Below are 19,144 nucleotides of genomic sequence, written 5' to 3'. Positions count from 1 at the left end.
GATTAGGTATATTTAGACTCATCATGCATTTCCATGTGCTTGACTGGTGGGGATATATCCTTCAACCCAAAGGTAATAGAGGAGGTAAGTGGCTAGGTAGATTTCGGCTTTGATAATATGCTATGGCACTGGCATATGTGCCAATGCCCTACTAATTACAGTGCAACATAGTTCATTTGCAGCCTACATCATTTCTCAATGGTTACTTTGGGGCACATCTGTAGAAGTGGGACAACGACTGCTTGCGCCTTGCCCTAGCTGGTGTGGGTAACTTTGACAGGATAAGTTTTTTTCAGGCTTATGGTGTGGTGATATGTTCTTTACGTTGTATCATCATTCCTGTAGCTGTCCCATGTAGTAGTGGTATGTGTTGTCAGTGCAATGGCAGTCGTGTATGGCCATATGTGCATGATGCGTACATGTCATTTCTGTCTGACATGTGTGTTATCTGGAATTAGGCACAGGTAATCACAAGTCAGGAATGGTGTGTGTGATGTAGGTCTGCTCATGTGAAGTAGTACTACTGTAACTGCATGTCTGGTGGAATGGTAGGTACCCTATGATGTAATATGTGGCTACCAGGAGTAAATTAGTTGTGACACAGCACTCAGTGATTATCTGTGTATGTGTCATGTGTGCCATGTAGGCCATTGTAGATGCACATTGATGTATGATCTGTTGTGCTGTATATGTGTTAGGTGTCTGCAAATCCTCCTCTGTTAATGGGTCAAACTGATTACATGGCTGTACCCCCAGACTTGTATTCTACACATCAGATGTGACCTGTATGGGAGGCCAACTTGTAATGATTACATCACTTAATGGATCCATTTTGGCACTTATATACAGGGTTTTAGGTCAGCCATGTAATGTGACTGGCATGTGTTGTGTGGTCTATAAGTGGAGTAGTCATAGCTAGCAAGGCACTTTACAGGTGGACATGGACTGATCAGGTGTGGTTCCTGTACAGCTCTGATTTGTATTGTGCAGTCACCTGCTCCTCCAGTAGGTGGTAGGAGTATGGAGAGGTCTGTTCAGAAATCATGTGGTCATTTGTGATTTATCCGGGGCATGATTTGCATTCAGACATGAATTACCTGGTGATCATGACGATTACTCCACTTGTGCCAACTATTTTAAAAATTGTTGTAGGTGTGAGGCTTGACATACATGGGTGGCTAGTAGTGACATGTTGTGACATGATGTAGGATATGTGTAATGCCAAAAGAGATAGCCTAGCCAGGAGATGTTTACCTACAGATGTTCATGTTTACATGTGTGTATGTGAGGATTTAGTTAACTCTCTCTGTCCCTCTCACTCTCTTTCCCTCCCTCTCTCTCTATTTGTGTGCATCAGCATCAGCAGGTGAAGGAGACGGGGCACAGGTGAGATGGGATGCTGCAGGCCACAGGACCCAGAGTGCTGGGGCCAACGAGGGACCCAGTGGTCAGGAGGGTGAGGGGAGTGCCATGGGGGAGACCAGATCTTCCACTTCATCTTCAGAATACTCCTCCTGTGGACACTCCCTAGTGGTGGCGGACCCTTCTGGGACTACCCCAGCACCATCTTTGTCCGCCATCCCCCTTACTATCACCGCTCTCCCTGTAGCTCCCCACCCACTTGTCTCTGCCGGCTCACCCAGGAGGGTGGGCTTCTCCTTCACAGCAGGGACCTCTGCCCCAGCACCATCAGCCTTGCTGCCCTTAGTGAGGAGGCTATTAACCTCGTGAGGTTGATCTCTGTGGGTAAGTCGACCATTGTGAATGCCATCCAGGGACTAGCAACTTAAGTGCAACAGAATAATGCGTTCCTGGAGGGCATTTACTGTGCACTGGCTGGCCTAGAGAGATCCATTCAGGCTCTGGCCTCCACACTGATGGCAGTCAGTCACCCTTTGTCTTCCGCCCCACTCCACCTACCTCTTCCCAATCCCAGACCCCTCTTCCCCATCCCAGCCAGAGCACACAGACAACCATGCACCAATCTCAACATCCAAGGCTACGGCAGACAGACACAAACGCCACAAGACCCATCGGCATGCACACAAATAACACCCACCTGCAGATACACCAACACCCACTACCTGCACAGACTCCCCCACCACCCCCATCTTCACAGACACTACACCGGACACACCTGTAGACACTACACCAACCTTCTCCAATACCACAATCCTACCCACAGTCAGCACAATAGCAAACCCGCAGACATCCACCCCAGTCACCACATCTGCAGCCACCACAGCCACCAACATACCAACATACAGCACATCGTCCATACCTGCAGACACCACCCTAACAGACAGTCACCCAGTCAACATGACATCTCCCAGCACCTCCTTCCTCCCTTCTCCCAAGAGACTTAAACACCCTCATTCACCCACCCAACAGACATCCAGCACCCACAAGCATTCCTCACACACACTGTACCCAAGGCATCCACCAAGACACCTTCTACAACCACTCCATCTCCCTCCACTCCCAAACCCTTTTGTCTCAACCGTCCCCGTGTGTCCAAAAAAGTGTTCCTCTGGGAGTTTACCCTCTTCCCTACTCCACTCCTACCCCGTGATACCCCCAGATGGTCTGTTTCCCCCCAACTCCAGCCCTTCCACCTCCAAGTCCTCCCTTGCCTCATGCTAGTACCCATGTCCCTCCCCCTACCAAAAAGTCGATCCCTCCCAAGTATTCTCAGCCCTCCCCTAAACCTCACCCTAAGCCCCCGTCCCAAGCACAAGCTCAAAAAGCCTCCTCCCAAAACAAAACCCAAATCCCCCACATCACCCCCTTCATCACAGAGGTGCCTGCCTGCTCCCTGGATGCCCCTACCCTGTGGAGGCCATGTAGCAGTCAGGAGACATGTAAGTGCCATATTTGCATTGTGCAGATTAGTCTATGGGCTGGCCTATGGCCTTGTAATTTGTACATAGTTATACATTTATTTGCTTTTTTATTGATCTAATATATCTGGACCAACCAGTTGTTGGTCCCATGGTCATATATTTGTCCTGCCTTTCTTTTAACACGGCTGTTTTGGTCTTAAGTGCTATTATGGCTGTGTATTGTTTGTTGGACATGTTTGTGTTTGGGACATGTATGTATGCTGATGTGGTGTGTATTGTTTGTGTTGACATGTGGTATTCATGGTGGGGTGTGCTCTTGTGTGGTTGTACTGTGTGTCTACATGTGTGTGGTGATTTGTATATCAGTATAGTTGTATGGTGTGTTTGCTTGGTATGACATATGCTTTGGTGTGTTTGTGTATGTTGGTTGACAGGTGTGGTTACGTGTTATCATATGTATGTAATCAGCTGGAGGTGTGTATTGTAGTTGCATGACGATGTGTTTGAGGTGTTCAGACTGTTGTGTAGTTGTGTGAATTGCTGCAGTTGTGTATTGTGGGGTTCAACTGTGTTGGTGCTGTGTATATTCGGGTTGGTGTGTGTTTTGGTAGTGTGTTGGCTGTGGTGTGTGTTGTATGTGTGTGCCTGTGTGTATGTGGCTGTGTGTCAATGGGCATATCAGTGGGAGGGTACGTGTGTGTGTTGGCCTCGCGGCCAGTCCCGGATGTGTATGTTGTGTGTGCCTAGACACATTCACAAATTACAACAGTGACAGGTAAGTGTGTGTACTTACAGTTGTTGTCGTCGTCGCTGGTTCTGGAGTAGTTGTACGAGCAGGAGCAGCGGGAAGACGTGTAGTGCAGGTTCCATGGCGGCTACAGGCGTGTATGGCTTCCTGAAGGTCAGTGTCTCCTTTTATAGAGTTGGTTTCCGGCAGGGTTTCTGTGGTGGTGCGACCGCGGCAGAAAGCTTGGGGTGTGCAACGTCATAATCTGTCTGTTGTAAACATGGTCTTCGCCGGCCTGAAGGTGGCTACCACCGTCTGTGGTGGGTTCACCGCAGTGGCGGTGTCGTCGGTGGATTGGCTGTATTTATTTGGGAAGACCAACATGCTCATATTTAGGCAGTCATCTCTGCTGGCCTGTTGACGGTATGACCGCCGCCGTTAACAAGGCGGTCCTGGGACCGCCAAAGTCGTAATGACCGTCATAATATTTGACTGAAATTATCAGTCAGTAGGGTTACTAAGTGGGTGGTGGTAAGCGGAGGGTCACGATCATCAGGTAACCAAATTACTAAAAGTTGCTAATCAAGGTAACAACTTTTGATTTCATAGGTTTTCACTGCAAGTTGTAAGCTTAATTATTACTTTTAGTGTGAAATGGCTACATCGATTAGCCACATGTAATATTGCCAATGGCTTTGTTCATGCATGTTGTGTGAGTGTGCTTGAGTGTGTACAGACGTAAACCATGATAGGTATGTGATGGTGTGTATTCGGGCATTTTAGAGATTTTCACCCAGATAGTAATAACACTAGGTTCGGCACTGAGTACAGTGAACTTGAAGCACAGTTCTTTCAGAGTCATACTCTACACCATTACATTATTTGGTGTGCCTCCAGGTCTTCCTGGTTTTTCATTCAAAATGTTCAACAAAACATTATTAGCTCTTTAATCTACAATATTGCTTTATTTCCTTGTTATAATATTTATCTCATATCCACCACTTCCTGTAACCCTTCATTTGATATTCAAGGATATGTTTGGTTTGTGAAAACTTTTAGTATATCCCCATACATTTCGGGAAAAGCCATCAAAGGGATGGGAAAACAACACTAACAAATGAAACATTAGAAAATGTCTGTACAGTTTATGAAATTGTCCCTGAAAACATCTCCATTCATACTCTGAATTTCTCCTTGTCTAACTCTGTTTTTATTTTAATTAGTATTTATTATAAACGGAGTGGAACAAACACAGAGCTCTGAACTCAGTCCAGCAGAAGAGAAATAAACAAACAAAAAGAAGGTGTGGGGACACTTAGCTCAGCTACAGCCCAATTGTTCTTATCCCAAGGGGTGGGACTTCATTCCCAGCAAGGAGGGTCCTGCCTGTGACATCGCACTTAAATTGCTTTCAGCGCACTCCCTCGCTGCGCAGGACGCTTTCCTCAGCCGAAGCCTATCTGTCCTTTTCGCCTTGAGTGGGACTTCATCCCCCAGGTACCGCTGACCAGTAAGAAGGGGCCTGCCTGTGACATTGCACTTAAAGAGTTTTCATCCGCCCTGTGACACGGGATGCATCCCGGTGCATGCCTGGGCAAAGACCAGGCCAAGAGTGCCCCGTCTGCGCCCATCTGCGGCCGGCCAAGGTTGGGCTGGGCCACCCCCCTTGGTCTTTTCATTTTTTGATCATAGGGCATACTGGGAAGTAAATCCTTCCCTGTCTCTGAAGTGTGGCTTTAGATAAATCCCTGCTGTGTACCTGGTGGAGCCGAGGGGCCATCACTTGAGTTCTGTACACTTTCTGTGACACCCAGGAGTGTGAGGGATTTTCCTTGGGGTCAGACTCCCCTCTAGGCAGTGAAATAATATTAGCCCTCAGCTTTTAGGATGGGGAAGAGAAAGCTGTCTGGGGCAAAGGAGTCTGTGGTGCCTTTGAGGGAACCTCTTCGTACAGCCTGTGACTCTTTCCTGTCCAAAGCAGTAGGAGTGGTCTCTAAAGAAACTGATCTGGTTGAGAGAAGGCTTTCTCTTAAACTCAGTGACCAGCAATGTACCTTTGCCCTATGCCATGAAACTAACTTGGTCCCCAGTGGTACATCCGTTGCAGTTGAAGATCTGATGATAAACGCTGGACCAGTCCTTGAAGACCAGGATGTTCCCCTGCCAGGGCTTGGCCATGCTTCAGGCAAAGTGTTCCATCAATCTGCCTTCAAGTGCAGAAAGACTGCTGCCAAAAAGGAAGCATCAATCCAAAATCCTTGTAATAAGAGGAATAAAGGGGAAGCAAACATCGCAGTAACAAACCCTGGTTATGACAACAAGGTCCTTGATGAATCCTCTTACTTATACACCTCGGTCACCAACGACAGCAGTCACAATAATACTTCGGTTAATCCTCTAGGGCAAATCCAGGACCTGATGAAGACATGCTTAGCCCCTCTGAAGGAAAAGTTGAGGTCTCTGGAAACTATGATTGCTATGCTGTTTTTTAAGATTGGGGACTTCAAGTACCCGACCGCAGCCCAAAAAGTATGATATCTACCTCTGGTGTACTAATAGTGGCAGATAATCGCCTGGAAACAGGGAGAGGCACCACAGCAAGCACAATCATTCTGGTGGCCTCTGGTCATCCACCCGGGCTTATGCCTTCTGCATCTTGATGGAGCAACCACAGAATGTTGCAGAGGGAAAAACGATATGGTTGAGTGTCACAAAGGCTCTCAAGATGCCCCTGAGGGAGCCAGATTAGGTGTTGACCTAAGGCACCTTTTTTTGTCTCACTCTTCCCACTGAGTGTTGACCCTCTGTTGCAGTCCTAACTAATGTACCACCACTATTGCTGGAAGTGAGTGAATCCACTGCACAGCTGAAAAATAAGGCTGCTTTTGGTTGAGCAAGAATTCTGATTTTTCTCCACTAAGTATAAGGACGTTTTATTCATGAGAAGAATAGGGTGGGTGGATTTGTTAGCTAAGCAGCTGGAGAGAAATTGTGTTGTAATCACTGCCGGTATCTGAGGCAGGCGCACCGCCCGATATTTTCTTGTAGACAACATGGCTCAATGTTCAATGCGATTAATCGGCCAATTTGTTTTTTTTATAAGCATTTGCAACCACCGGGGTAGTCGGTGACCCATCACCAACCAGTAACAGGAAAGTTGTCTGCTGAACTGCCATTTCTTAGGGCCAACATCAGATTCTCCACGCTATCTGGCTTAGAGGATAGTGACTGACTGACATTTACTGATAACTCTTCAGCAGTACATGGCACCTTTTCCACCCCAACAAAAAGTGGGTTTGTTTGCCATCTTCCAGATTCTCACATTCGGGTGGACTCTTTTTTGGAGCTTGTTTGTTGAAACATTGCTTGGCACAAAACCAAGTTACAGGATGTGGATTGCGTGTAGTATATCTCCCAATTTGAAACTGTGACAATGCAGGAGACTTGGGGGGTCATTACGACCTCGGCGGTCTTTTCGCAAGACCGCCGAGGTACCGCCGTGCTGAAGACCGCCAGTGGTGGCGGTCTTCCGCGCTGCTTATTATGACCGCTGGCAGGCCGCCGTCCTTTTTCATACGGAAAGCCGCCAGCAGCCCTACTGGCGGACAGCGGGAAAGTGGGGGTTGCTCAACCTCCACCGCCACCTCAACAGAACACCGCCCACTGAATCACGTCCCATGATTCAGTGTGGCGGTGTTCTGGTGACTGTGTTCTGGTGGCGGAGCTGCCCCCATGGATCCCGTCCACTCCCGGAGGATCAACGGACAAGGTAAGTTGATCGTCCATTAGGGAAGGGGGTGGGGGCGTGTTGGATGCGTGAATGGGGGTGTGCGTGTGAGAGTGTAGAGGGGGTGAGTGAGTGAGTGAGTGTATGCGTGCGGGGGGTGCTGTGTGTACGGGAAATGTGTGCGGGTCGCACAGTGTGCATGTCTGTTTGTATGTGTGCGTGTAGGGGTGTGTATATGTGCATGTTGGGGGGTGTGCGTGTAGGGGTGTGTATATGTGCATGTTGGGGGTGTGTGCATGTAGGGGTGTGTATATGTGCATGTTCGGGGTCAGGGTGGGGGAGAGAGGTTGTGCCACCTTTGGGGGGTGGCAGGGGGTGGGGTGTGTTGGGGGAGGATTCGTGGGGGGTTGCGGGGGTGGGGGAGACCCCTATCAGTGCCAGTGAAGGAATTCCCTGGCACTGATAGTGCCTACCGCCATGGATCTCATGGCGGTTCCCAACCACCCGAGATCCATGGCGGTATGCAGGGTCCTGATAACGTCGGCGGTCTAGTGACAACCGCCGGGCTGGAGACCGCAATCTCCAGCCCAGCGGTCTTCACCGCCATGGCGGTCGGAATGGTGAAGTGGCGGATGACCGCGGCGTCATAATTCCATTTTTTTTGCCGCCGGCCTGTTTGCGGTCTTACCGCCGCTTTACCACCGACCGCCAGGGTCGTAATGACCCCCTCGGTCTTCTGGGGACATTGAATAGGATGGGCTCTTGACATTTTCTGTTCTAGCTGTCAGTGATCCTGGTCACAGAGCTAGAGGCGGATTGGTGATGCTTATTCATATTGCCAAGATCAACTGGGCTATCTGAACTGAATGCACCCATCTGGGTATTCTGATTATGTAGGTCATCCTCTCTAATGAGTTTAATTGTTTTGTAGCTAACTTCTATAAACCAGTGTGGAAATCAGGATATCAAATCCATGCTCTGTTTTGCGCCCTGTCAATTTTGGAATGGAATGACTTTTGTGTCATTGTAGTAGGGGATTTTAATGCAAACATTAGCGTAAACACCGCTCTTCCTAATCCCTTTGAAACAAGTGATTTTCATTGTCCAGATGGACCAGATGATGACCATAGAGGGGAAAAACTCCTGGATCCCTTCTTAGTTGAAAGCTGATAAACACAATTTAGCTGGTGGGCAATCTTTCTAGGCAGGCACCACCTTTCATGAGTTGGGTCTTGCGCACAGTGATTGGTTATGTTTTTGTATCCAGAATCATGAACCAGTTTGTCCACAGGGGAGGGGTAACGGAGAAGGAGCATAGCAACCACAATCCCATTGAGATAGTGTTTGACTTGTCGGTTCTTAGATGTCTGCACGCAGCTGCTAGACTTCGGGGGTTTGGAGATGAGGATAATGAGCTCGCCTTCTGCTCCTTTGGATCTCAATATGGAGGAATGCGCATCCAGTGCTCAATAGGGAAATTATTTCTAACTGTCTGCCCTGAGATTTCGGTTTGAAGATACCTTGGCTGAATTATATTAGAAACATGGCAATCATTTTGGGTCATCCAGAACTATTCTCTGCTCCGCAGCTATTAAATAAAATGGAGGTGGTTGGATAAAAAAGGAGTTCAAGGTATTGGTTATGGCTATTAGGGAATCTAAGGAGTTCAGGGTACCATCTGTGCAGGGTTAGTGTTGGAAATGTTCCTTTTTGCAGGCCAAAGATTTTGCTTTTGACCTCTTGTTTTGATCCTGTGCTGAATTTCATTATTGCAGGCTTTAGGACTTTGACAACTTTACTACTGCTGTCCAGTGCTGAAGTGCAAGTGCTCACTGTCTAAATAGTTTTCGTGATTAGTTGATCCATGATTGGCCAATTTGATTTACTAGTAAGTTCCTAGTGTAGGTCACCATGTGTGCCCAGGGCCTGTAAATCAAATGCTACTAGCAGGACTGCAGCACTGATTGTGCCACCCACCTTAGTAGCCCTTTAACCCTGTCTCAGATCTGCCACTTATTTTTGTGGGCTGGCACTTATTGTTCTGCCCCAAGCATTTGCTGTGAGCAAAAGACACATATGGGAAAGATGGAGGGAGAGAAAAACAAAAAAAAGCTTCACAAAGGCAGAAAGCTGCAAGAATGAGCTGAAGGGTCAGGGAGTGGATGTAAATGGATTGTACAGGTCTGAGATGGGTTCAGGATTATCCTGCCTCATTATTCTGTGCATAAACATTTATTTGCAGTAGCCACATGTTTCAGAAGAGAGCTTTGGGCACCAGCACATTTGTATGTACATATTAAGCACTGAAGCAGTATATTTAAAAGGTAGGACATGCACTGGTGTGTTTTACGTGTCTGGATAGTTAAATACTGCTAAATTCGTTTTTCACTATTTAAAGGAATACCTCTCACATAAGGTAACATTGGGATTGTCTTGAAATATCTTTTAAGTGTAATTTCCCATTGGAAGCAGATAAAGATATGGAGTCTCTGAACTCACAATTTAAAAATACATCTTTTGGTGAAGTTGGTTTTTAAATTGTAATTTTGAAAATGCCACTTTTAAAAGTGGGCATTTTCTTGCTAAACCATTCTGTGCCTCTGCCTGTCTGTGGAATATACGTCTGGGTCAGGATGACAGTTGTGCTGTTTGTGAATTCACTCTAGACAGTCACACAAAGGGAGCTGAGGTGTGCCCTCCATATCCTGATGGGTCCTCCTGGGCTCCAGTGGGGGGAGGAGCTGACGCTTGCACCTTACACAAAGTAGTCTATAACCCCCTGGAGTACATCCTGCTTTCCAAGTTTTCCAACGGCTTTAACTAAGCTTGCTTCCTGTTCAGAAGTATCAGGAACATCAAAAACATCTGATAGTGTCTGGGCTCTTCTGCTGTGAGTCCTGACTTGTCAAGTGGCACCAGCTCCAGTCCCTGGGCCCTTGGAATTGTAAGCTGGTGACCTGAAAGAGAAAAGCCACACACCGTCTTGACGCAGCAGAAATATCAACACAGTGCCTGTTCTCCGGCTGGAGAATCAAAGCAGCACATGTCTCCGGCTGCAGAATTGACGCAGTGCCTGTTTCACCTTGGCTCCATCAACACAGAGCGTCTGGATTTTCCATGCATCGTCCCTGGGGCGTCAATTTCGCATCAACCCCGCAAATGAATGCATCGCCTCTCCTGCAAGAAAAGAATCAATGCTTCACCTCCCCTGAGCAGTAATGAACCAATGCATTGCTTTGCTTTTTGATGCCTCACCTCCCCTGTGGCCCACATTGTTTTTGTTTTTGATGCATCCCAGGTACTTTGTGATAAAAAGATACAATCATTGATTACTAGCGATTAAGACTAATTTCAACCTTTAAAAAGTAATATCTTTACTTGTGTATGTTGGATTTTTGTCCTTTTGGTCTTGTTTTATTCAGAAAAATATTGGCTATGTTTCCAGACTGTTGTGGAATCCTTTTGTTGTGTTTCCACTGTGTTTCGGTGTGTGAGTGTGTATGTTTGTGTACAAATACTTTACACATTGCCTATGAGGTACACCTTGCTGCTTGTGCCAAGCTACCAGGGAGGTGAAAAGGTGTTATCTTAGCTGTGTAGCTCCCTTGCCCTGACTAGAGTGAGGATCCCTACTTGGACAGGGTACAAACCACTTCCAACTAGAGACCCCATTTCTAACAATTATGTTAAGATTCAGACATACCATGGGTTAGAACACTTCCTCTCTCAGATTAAGTGTGTTTGGGAGAGGTCGCTTGTAACTAGATTTCAGATAGGCACCATTAGGTTTAATCTTTGCTCACCCTTGGGCCACTTTGATCTGAATAGTATTCCTGCATGCCCTCGTGATGATAGTTCTCCTCACACTATGGTGCGCTTTACTTTGTTTTGGAAATGTTGTTAACATTTTAGGTGGAGATTTTAATTACCTATTTTAAAAAAGCTAGGTTTTTTACAGTAGAGACCAGCCTTTTATTTTCTTCGCGTGGCAGCTGATGCTACAGTGTGTTCTGCGGTGGGAGTTGTTCTTAAAAACACAGTTTCTTTGATCTAAATGAATTTTTAATGTTTTATGTATTTACGATTCTGCTTTTACTTACTCGTTGTAATTTCATCGCATATTATATGTGACTTTTTTGTTTCTTTTATGGTTATCTTCAAATAATCGAATAAAGATTCATTGAATTGAAAAAGCAGGTGCCCAGCCACTCAGGGAACCGACATTTGTATACAGAGAGCAACATTAAGCACATCAATACATTCAAGTATTACTATACAAGACAATACAATATGTTGCACAGCTGTAGACGAACAGCTCCCATCGCAAGTTGGGAGCTCACAGTCGTAGCAAATCCCTCTCAGAAGTAAATGCTCACTCCAGGTAGTATGCGGAGCATCCCAGCCAAGCATAGAGGAAATCAGGAAACAGAATCCTGAGATTCAACACAGTCATCACCCACCTCAGTATTCCTCTGCGCCATCAGATAGGTCACCATATGAGCCCAGATGTCCATTGGTTGGGGGCGTACCTGCATCAACCCCCAGTAAGCATTCAGTTGCTCTTGACAATTAGCAGCATCCTGCAGCAAGCTGGCCAGCCGAGATGCAGGACGACTGCCCCAGTGATTGGCTACCCTGAGCTTAACCAGCAACAGTAAGTATTTTTGAGCACATCAGAGGAGTGATGAAGCAGAAAATGAAGGTTTTGATTTATTAACGCATAAACGTAGTGTGAAACAATCATGTGTGATATTAACCGAACTAATAAAGATTGTACGGGGACAAAATGTGCCCTCAGAATAGTTTGCCATCATTTATACGCGTGCTTTATATAACGTGGTGTGGTAGAATTGCACTAATCCGACATAATCATAAACGTGTGCTACGATTTGCTTATTTGAAATGTTTTAGCTTAGCATTACTTTAGCGGAGGCTTTGGCCTAGTTGCCTGGTCTCACGGTTTAGATGTTTGTATTTTTCCACTGTGCTATTAAACGTGTATTTCTGCTTGAAGCTGTATTTTTCCACAGAAACTGTTCACATGCTTATCTTAAAGTTAGTGCCAGCATGGCATATTTTCTCTTTAATTCAAGGTCGACTTGCAGGTGCGGACAATGGAGGCTCTGAGAGTAAGCTAATCGAGAGACAATGTTGCAAATTACGTACCCATCTCCAAGGATAATGTATGCTTAAGTAAAAGCTTGAGAACTGTCGTTTTTGATTGGTCAATTTGAAGCTAACCTATGAACCCACCAATGGAGACCCTACTGGACTTGAACTGTTGTCTATAAAACCCAGGTGCACGAGAGGAAAGCTCTCTCTCTCTATCTTCGGACATCCCGCCATTTTGACTTCGTAGCTACTATGACCCATTTTGCTGCGACGCCATTTTGAGAGACTTTGATGCTTTCTCTAGTCGAGAGAAAGAGACTTTAATGATTCTTGCCCTAGAGACTTTAACCTTGACTTGCCCCTTTGCATGAAGTAGTAGCCTTACCTTGCCGCCGTGAGGCAATTGCCCCATCCACCCCTGCCCCTTTGTCCCGTCCTATGCTGATCGAGAAACGATACCTGTGAGACGAAGAGTTCATTGATTGCTGATCGGAATTGGTAATTATGAAAGGAAATTGTAAAATTGCATTGTGTTTCTTTTAGGTAACCAACTGCTGATTTTGATAAGGACCCTAGCTAGGAGTTTTCTAAATTGATGTTGCCAAATTGTTTTTTTTGCATGAAGTCCCACATGCTGATGCTAATTTGAGGTTAGATGAGGATTCCATATGTCGCACGATGCAATTGGAGATCTTGTTATGCTGACTAAATGTACGCAATTAGCCCATTACAGATTATCGTATTAGTGCTTTGCATTGCCATTATCGAATGCCTCGTGATTCAAATGCTACATAGATTACACTTGTTTCGACGATATGGACAGCTATTAATGTTCATTTATGTTTATCATTTGGTGTTGAGACACATCTATATTGTGCTAGCTTTGTTAATATAGGGAAATAAATTCACTAACTTTGCAATAAACTGGTGTGGTTATTCCTGACTGAAAGGTCAGGGTTCGCCGAAATGTATTCTGGATTAATTGTTAAGTGTTATGTTGTTCAAGGTGTTGCTTATGTTCGTTATTGATTATCGATAAGAGGTGATTGATCGATTAAGAGTACAGAGAGTTCCCACTTAGTCAAAAGATTCATCGACCTACAGAGCGTCTGAACGCAGGTAAATTGTTACCACGTTCCGCTCTATCAGTAGATGGTAGCAGAGGACGGTTACGTCTTTTGGGACCCTGTATCAGTAGAGTACATGGTGTCGAATTAACGGTTACGCATTTTGAGGCCTCATTCGAAAAGTTGAATTAGATTTTTCTTGGATGAAAATAATTGACAAGATGATGATGGGCTAGGTCCACCGCGACTTTCCCGGGATCTCGGAACTTGCGAATGGAGAGAAAGGAGATGTGGAAACAGCGTTGGCGGTACTAGTGATGGTATGAGTGAAGTTAGGGTTTTGCGCTTGCACAGCTTATTGCCGCAGGGTGTGTGAAAAGGTTGCGAGGGTTTTCTTTTAAGGATAGCGGAGGTGCGACTCCGAGTGTAGAAGTAGAGAAGTCGTCGAACTTCATAGAAATAGCGGAGGTGCGGCTCCGAGTACGAGAGTAGGGAAGTCGTCGAACTTCATGTGCGTCTGGCGCTTTGTGCATAAAAAGGTCCACGTGGTTGTTGTTGTTGAGACGGGCCCTGCGAGGTCAAGAGACTCCGGAGTATGTTGATCCATGTTGTGGTCTGGGCGGTTTAGTAGGTTGATCGGGCGTGGTCAACGAGTGGGTACGTGTGTTAGGGAGTGAAAGAAACTTCGACTTCGGGCTTTGACAAGATTCTAAGTGCACTAGAACAGATCATTGACAAGTTGAGAGTAGGTCTGCGGGTCAGATTTGCTTGCGAACGTGGGGATTGAGAAAGACGGAATAGCGACCGAGGCTGGTGAAAGAGATCGAATAGTGGCCGAGGTTAGTGAAAGGTCCCTAAGGTCCTGAAGCGATTACGTTACCCTTCCTGTAGTAAACCGACAGATCTGTTTTAGTTTTTGGTAGCTCGCGATACATGCAAAAAGTTGTTACGGGAGGAACTGAGTGAAGGAGGACTAGCCGCAAGGCTTTGTCAGCCGCAGTGTGTGTGAGTGTGACGTCACTAAAAGCCGCGCTGGGATAGGTTGGTTGGAGAGAAGGGTCGCGCACGGATTGGACGCAGTCCGTGGGACTCGATTGGAAGGGGAAAGGCAAGTGAAGAGTATTCCGGGAATTAAAGTCACCTATTGATTACAAATTTTGTGGAATAAAAGTGACCTGTTGATTATAAACTTTGTGAATTAAAAGACGAGAAAATGAAATTCCTTAAAGCATTCAGGAGCGCGATGAAGGGAGAGTCTTACATTAAAGCGAGCGTAGGAGAGGAGACGCCGCCCGAGGGCACACCAGCTTACATTGTAATGGAGGAAAAAGGGGTAGCTCCGTGTCTTTGGCTAAAACAATGGCACAAGTGGACAGAGAAACATGGGAGTGTAGCATTCCCGATACATGGGACATTCAATATAAGGGTCCTAGAGAATTTGAGATTCACGATGTAGGACATGAAGGTGCCTCCAAGGCCAGCACAGTTTGAGGCCCTAGCAATCTGGGAACTCATGGCTAGACAGCAACAGAAAAACAAGTTTGAAACAAGGATGAGGAAGGTAGAAAAGACACTAGCGGATGCTAGGTGGGATAATGCGCAGAAGGTGTGGAGGTCAGATGTATTGCAGGGAATAAAATTGTTCCCCGCAATTACTAAAGATGAAGAGGAGACAGGTAAGAAAGCTACCTGTAAGACAGACAGGAAATGTTCCAAGGATAGAGAGAACGAGGAAAAGTTGAGAAGAGAAGAGGAGTTAGAGGATGAGGAGTTGATAATGCAATTGCTGAACGACCGTCCACCGCCTTATGCAGAAAATGGACAAGGTCCAAGTACCAGTTCTGCCCCTCCGGCATCGGTACAGAACAGTGAAACGCAGAATACAGGAGTACCATCGGGATCTAAGGATCCGAGCTTACTGCTCACCCCACAGATACCGCAGGTCAGGAGAATGTATCCAGATGTGCCCGTGTTGAAACCAGCAGAACATTATCAGCCGCAGATGCCAGGGTACTACAGCAGTGATAACAGTGGAGGAATGATTCTAGATCCAACCGTAAGGGGCGTACAGAATGGTTACAACCGAACAATGGCACAAGCTGAATCAACTCAGTTTATGATGCCTCAAAAGCAGACGCAGGGAGGAAATGTTCATGCTCAAATGACGGGGAGTCAGATGGGCATGCCGGCAATGATGGCCCATAATATGGGGATGAACATGCCTCAGAATATGGGAAATGGACAAAATCCAGATGCGATATCACTACCTATTACCGTAGGTCCAGTGGTACCTTTGTATAGTCAGCCTAACTTAGGTATGAGCAGTCAGGGACAAATGCTGCAGAATGGGACAGAAAGAAGGTGCATAGAAAACACTCCAGGGATAACCCCGATAGTGGCTCAGCCAACTGGGTCTGGGTCCTTGATGGAGTTTAGTCCCGTATGCGCTCAGTCAACACTGGTGAGGTCGAGCCCCCCACTGATAATACCATTAACATCGAACACTGAAAAATTGCCGCAACCATCGATGGCAGTCGATGTGAATGCTACACTGATGGGGGTAAATGCGCAACAGCTGACACAGTGGTTCAACAGTCTAAATTCCACACAAAGTTCAGACAGTGGGAAAGGAGACGATTACTTGAGCAGGATGAGGCTGAACATGGAAGCACAAGAATTGGTGGAAGGAAATATGGGTGTGAACAGGTTAGAATCCTACACGGAAGAGGAATTGAGGTATCTATGTCCAAAGATCACGAAAGAGGTAAACAAGGTACATAAAAGTTTGCAGGAAGTAGCAACAAGGAACGGGATTGACATAGGCAAGACGAAACACTTGAGCAGGAGCTATAGGTTGGATTTTGGGACCACAGATTTTGAACACATGAGATCAGCAGGCATGAAGGCACACCTTAGAGAATTGTTGCAGAGTGCCCAAGTGTGGAGGTGCTTAGACAAGTGGGAAAGCAGATGGGTAAAGAGGAAGGATAAGAGGAGGGACAGTGCCACAGAGCACAATGAGAAAAGACCGCAGAGCAGCGAGACCGTAACCATGTTACCCATGAGGGAGACAGCAGGGGGAAAATTAGTACATGTACCATGGCACAGGAGTGATATTCAGTCTTTTACGAATGATTTTCCCAAACTGAGGGAGAAGCCGATCGAATGGTATCAACAGACTGATAGGTTTGTGAAGCTTGCCAAATGTCTCTGGGAAGACCTGAACACTTTATTCGAGATTGTGGTTCCGGCAGATTTGTGGGAGGATTGCAAAAGAGCTGTAGGTTGGCCGACAAGTGAACCAGAGAGAGACAGAGAGACGGGTGCACCATCACCTATGGTGATGTGTCTGTACTATAAGGTGATTGAGCATTTGAAGATGAAGGTTGCCGCGAAAAATGTGGATTGGCAGAAAATTGATCGAACTGCCCAAGAGGCTAAAGAATCGATTCATAGTTACTATGAGAGGTTGTTGAAGGCGTTCAAGAATTACAGTGGCACGGAAGCAATCGAGGCGAAGGATATGCTTCATTTTGTGTTCAGATTTGTGGAAGGGCTGAGACCAGAGATAAGTCAGATGATAAAATCGCATTTGATCTGCTGGCAGTCGAAACCGATTGATGAAGTCTTGACTTATGCGAAATACTGTAGCGACGAAATTGAGGTAAAACAGAAAAAGCTGAAAGAGAAGGTGATGATGATGCAGCTTAAGGCGGCTCAGACAGGCTTGCAAGGTCTGCAGGGACTGCAAGGGTTGCCAGGGATGCAAGGGTTCCAACAGCAGGTACCGCAACAGCAGCCGCAGTTGCAGGGAAACATGGTGTTTCAGCAACAGCAGCCGCAGTTGCAAGGAAACATGGCGTTTCAGCCACAGGCCAGAGGCAGAGGCAGAGGAGGTTTTGTGAATAATGTTCCGGATTTGAACACTGTTGTGACAGGTGTGCAGGCAATGAAGAAAGTGATGCCGTGTCACGCGTGCGGAAACGTAGGTCACTGGAAACGCGAGTGTCCGATGGTGGTGCAGGAAGGTGTAGGTGCAGGTGTAGGTGTTGGTCAGCAAAACAATGATGTCAATGCATTTCAGACAATGAGAGGACCGAAAATGAGAGGTCCAAACCCAAATTTTCAGACCATAAATCAATTGCAGGGATTACAACCTATGCAGCCGCAGCAGATGCAGATGCCCCGTGTGCAGATGACGCAGATGCAGCCGATGCAACAGCAGTTACCTATGGTACCTAATCAGCAAATGCAAATACCTTTGGCACCAATGAGTCAGCAGCAAGGGATGGTTCCTCCACAGGTAACGGGTCAGGTAATGAGTTCAAATGGCACAGTACAACAGTTCCCATTACACAGTGAGAGTGGAATAAACAATGTATGGGAGAGTGAAAGCTCGGAAGAGGAAGGAGATTGTGTGCTTGCGGCATCCCTAGAAGTTGATCAAAGGGGTCCGTACGTAGAGGGAAGAGTAATGGGTCATCGTGTCTCATTCTTGGTTGACACGGGAGCCACACGTTCAACTGTTAAGAGCAGTGAAGTACCAAATTTGCCACTCTCAGGGAGGACAGTTCAAGTGGTGGGGGTAGCAAACAGACATCTGACGAACCCCATAACAGATCCGATACCAGTCAACATCGGTAACTATCAAGGGGTACATCAGTTTGTAGTATGTGACTCAAGCCCGATTGCACTGTTAGGAAGAGACCTATTGTGCAAGTTGGGTTGTTCGATAATGTGCTCGAACGAGGGAATAACAATACAGACGAGCAGTGATGGGGAAGAAGGAGACAGTGAAGGGGCTGATGAGATAGAAACAGTTGACGAAGAGTATCCTCTGATCTGTCTTTTACCAATGATAACTGAAGAAGATATCCCAGCAGAATTACGGGAAACAGTCGGAAAGGAAGTGTGGGACATGACAGGGAAAGAGGTGGGATTGATGAAAGGAGTAGAACCAGTAAAAGTGATGGTAAAGCCCAATGCGATCTTTCCCCAGACTCCACAATACCACATGCCACAAGATACCCTCATGAAAGTTGCCCAACTTATTGACGAATTCGTAAAGCAGGGAGTACTAAAAGAAGTATTAAGCAGCCCATGTAATTCACCGATAATGGGACTAATAAAACCAAGTGGGAAAGTCCGACTCGTGCAGGATTTGAGGAAAATAAATGACATCATAATAAAATGCTGCCCTGTCGTACCGAATCCGGCTGTGGTAATGTTCCAGATTCCTTGCGAAGCTGAGTGGTTCTCAGTCATCGATTTGTCACAAGCATTCTTTTCTGTGCCTCTTCATGAGGACAGCCAATTCCTCTTTTGTTTCAAATTCCTAGACAGAGTGTACAGTTGGTGCCGAATTCCTCAGGGGTTTTCTGAGTCACCGTCAATATTCAATCAAGTTCTAAAGAAAGATTTGGAAGAGTTAGAGTTGCCATTCGAGTCAACCCTAGTACAGTACATTGATGACTTACTGGTTGCATCAAAGACGGAAAGTGGCTGCACAGCCAATACCATTGCTCTGTTGAACCATTTGGGAGGGAATGGACACAAGGTGTCTCCTTCCAAACTGCAGTTCTGTCAGTAGAAAGTGAAATACTTGGGTCACCAGGTAGAAAAAGGGTCACGGAGAATAATGAAGGAAAGAATCACAAGTGTACTTCAA

This window comes from Pleurodeles waltl, chromosome 10 (genome assembly GCF_031143425.1).
Source record: "Pleurodeles waltl isolate 20211129_DDA chromosome 10, aPleWal1.hap1.20221129, whole genome shotgun sequence".
In the NCBI taxonomy this organism is placed as follows: domain Eukaryota; kingdom Metazoa; phylum Chordata; class Amphibia; order Caudata; family Salamandridae; genus Pleurodeles; species Pleurodeles waltl.
This window is presented reverse-complemented; position numbering follows the sequence as displayed.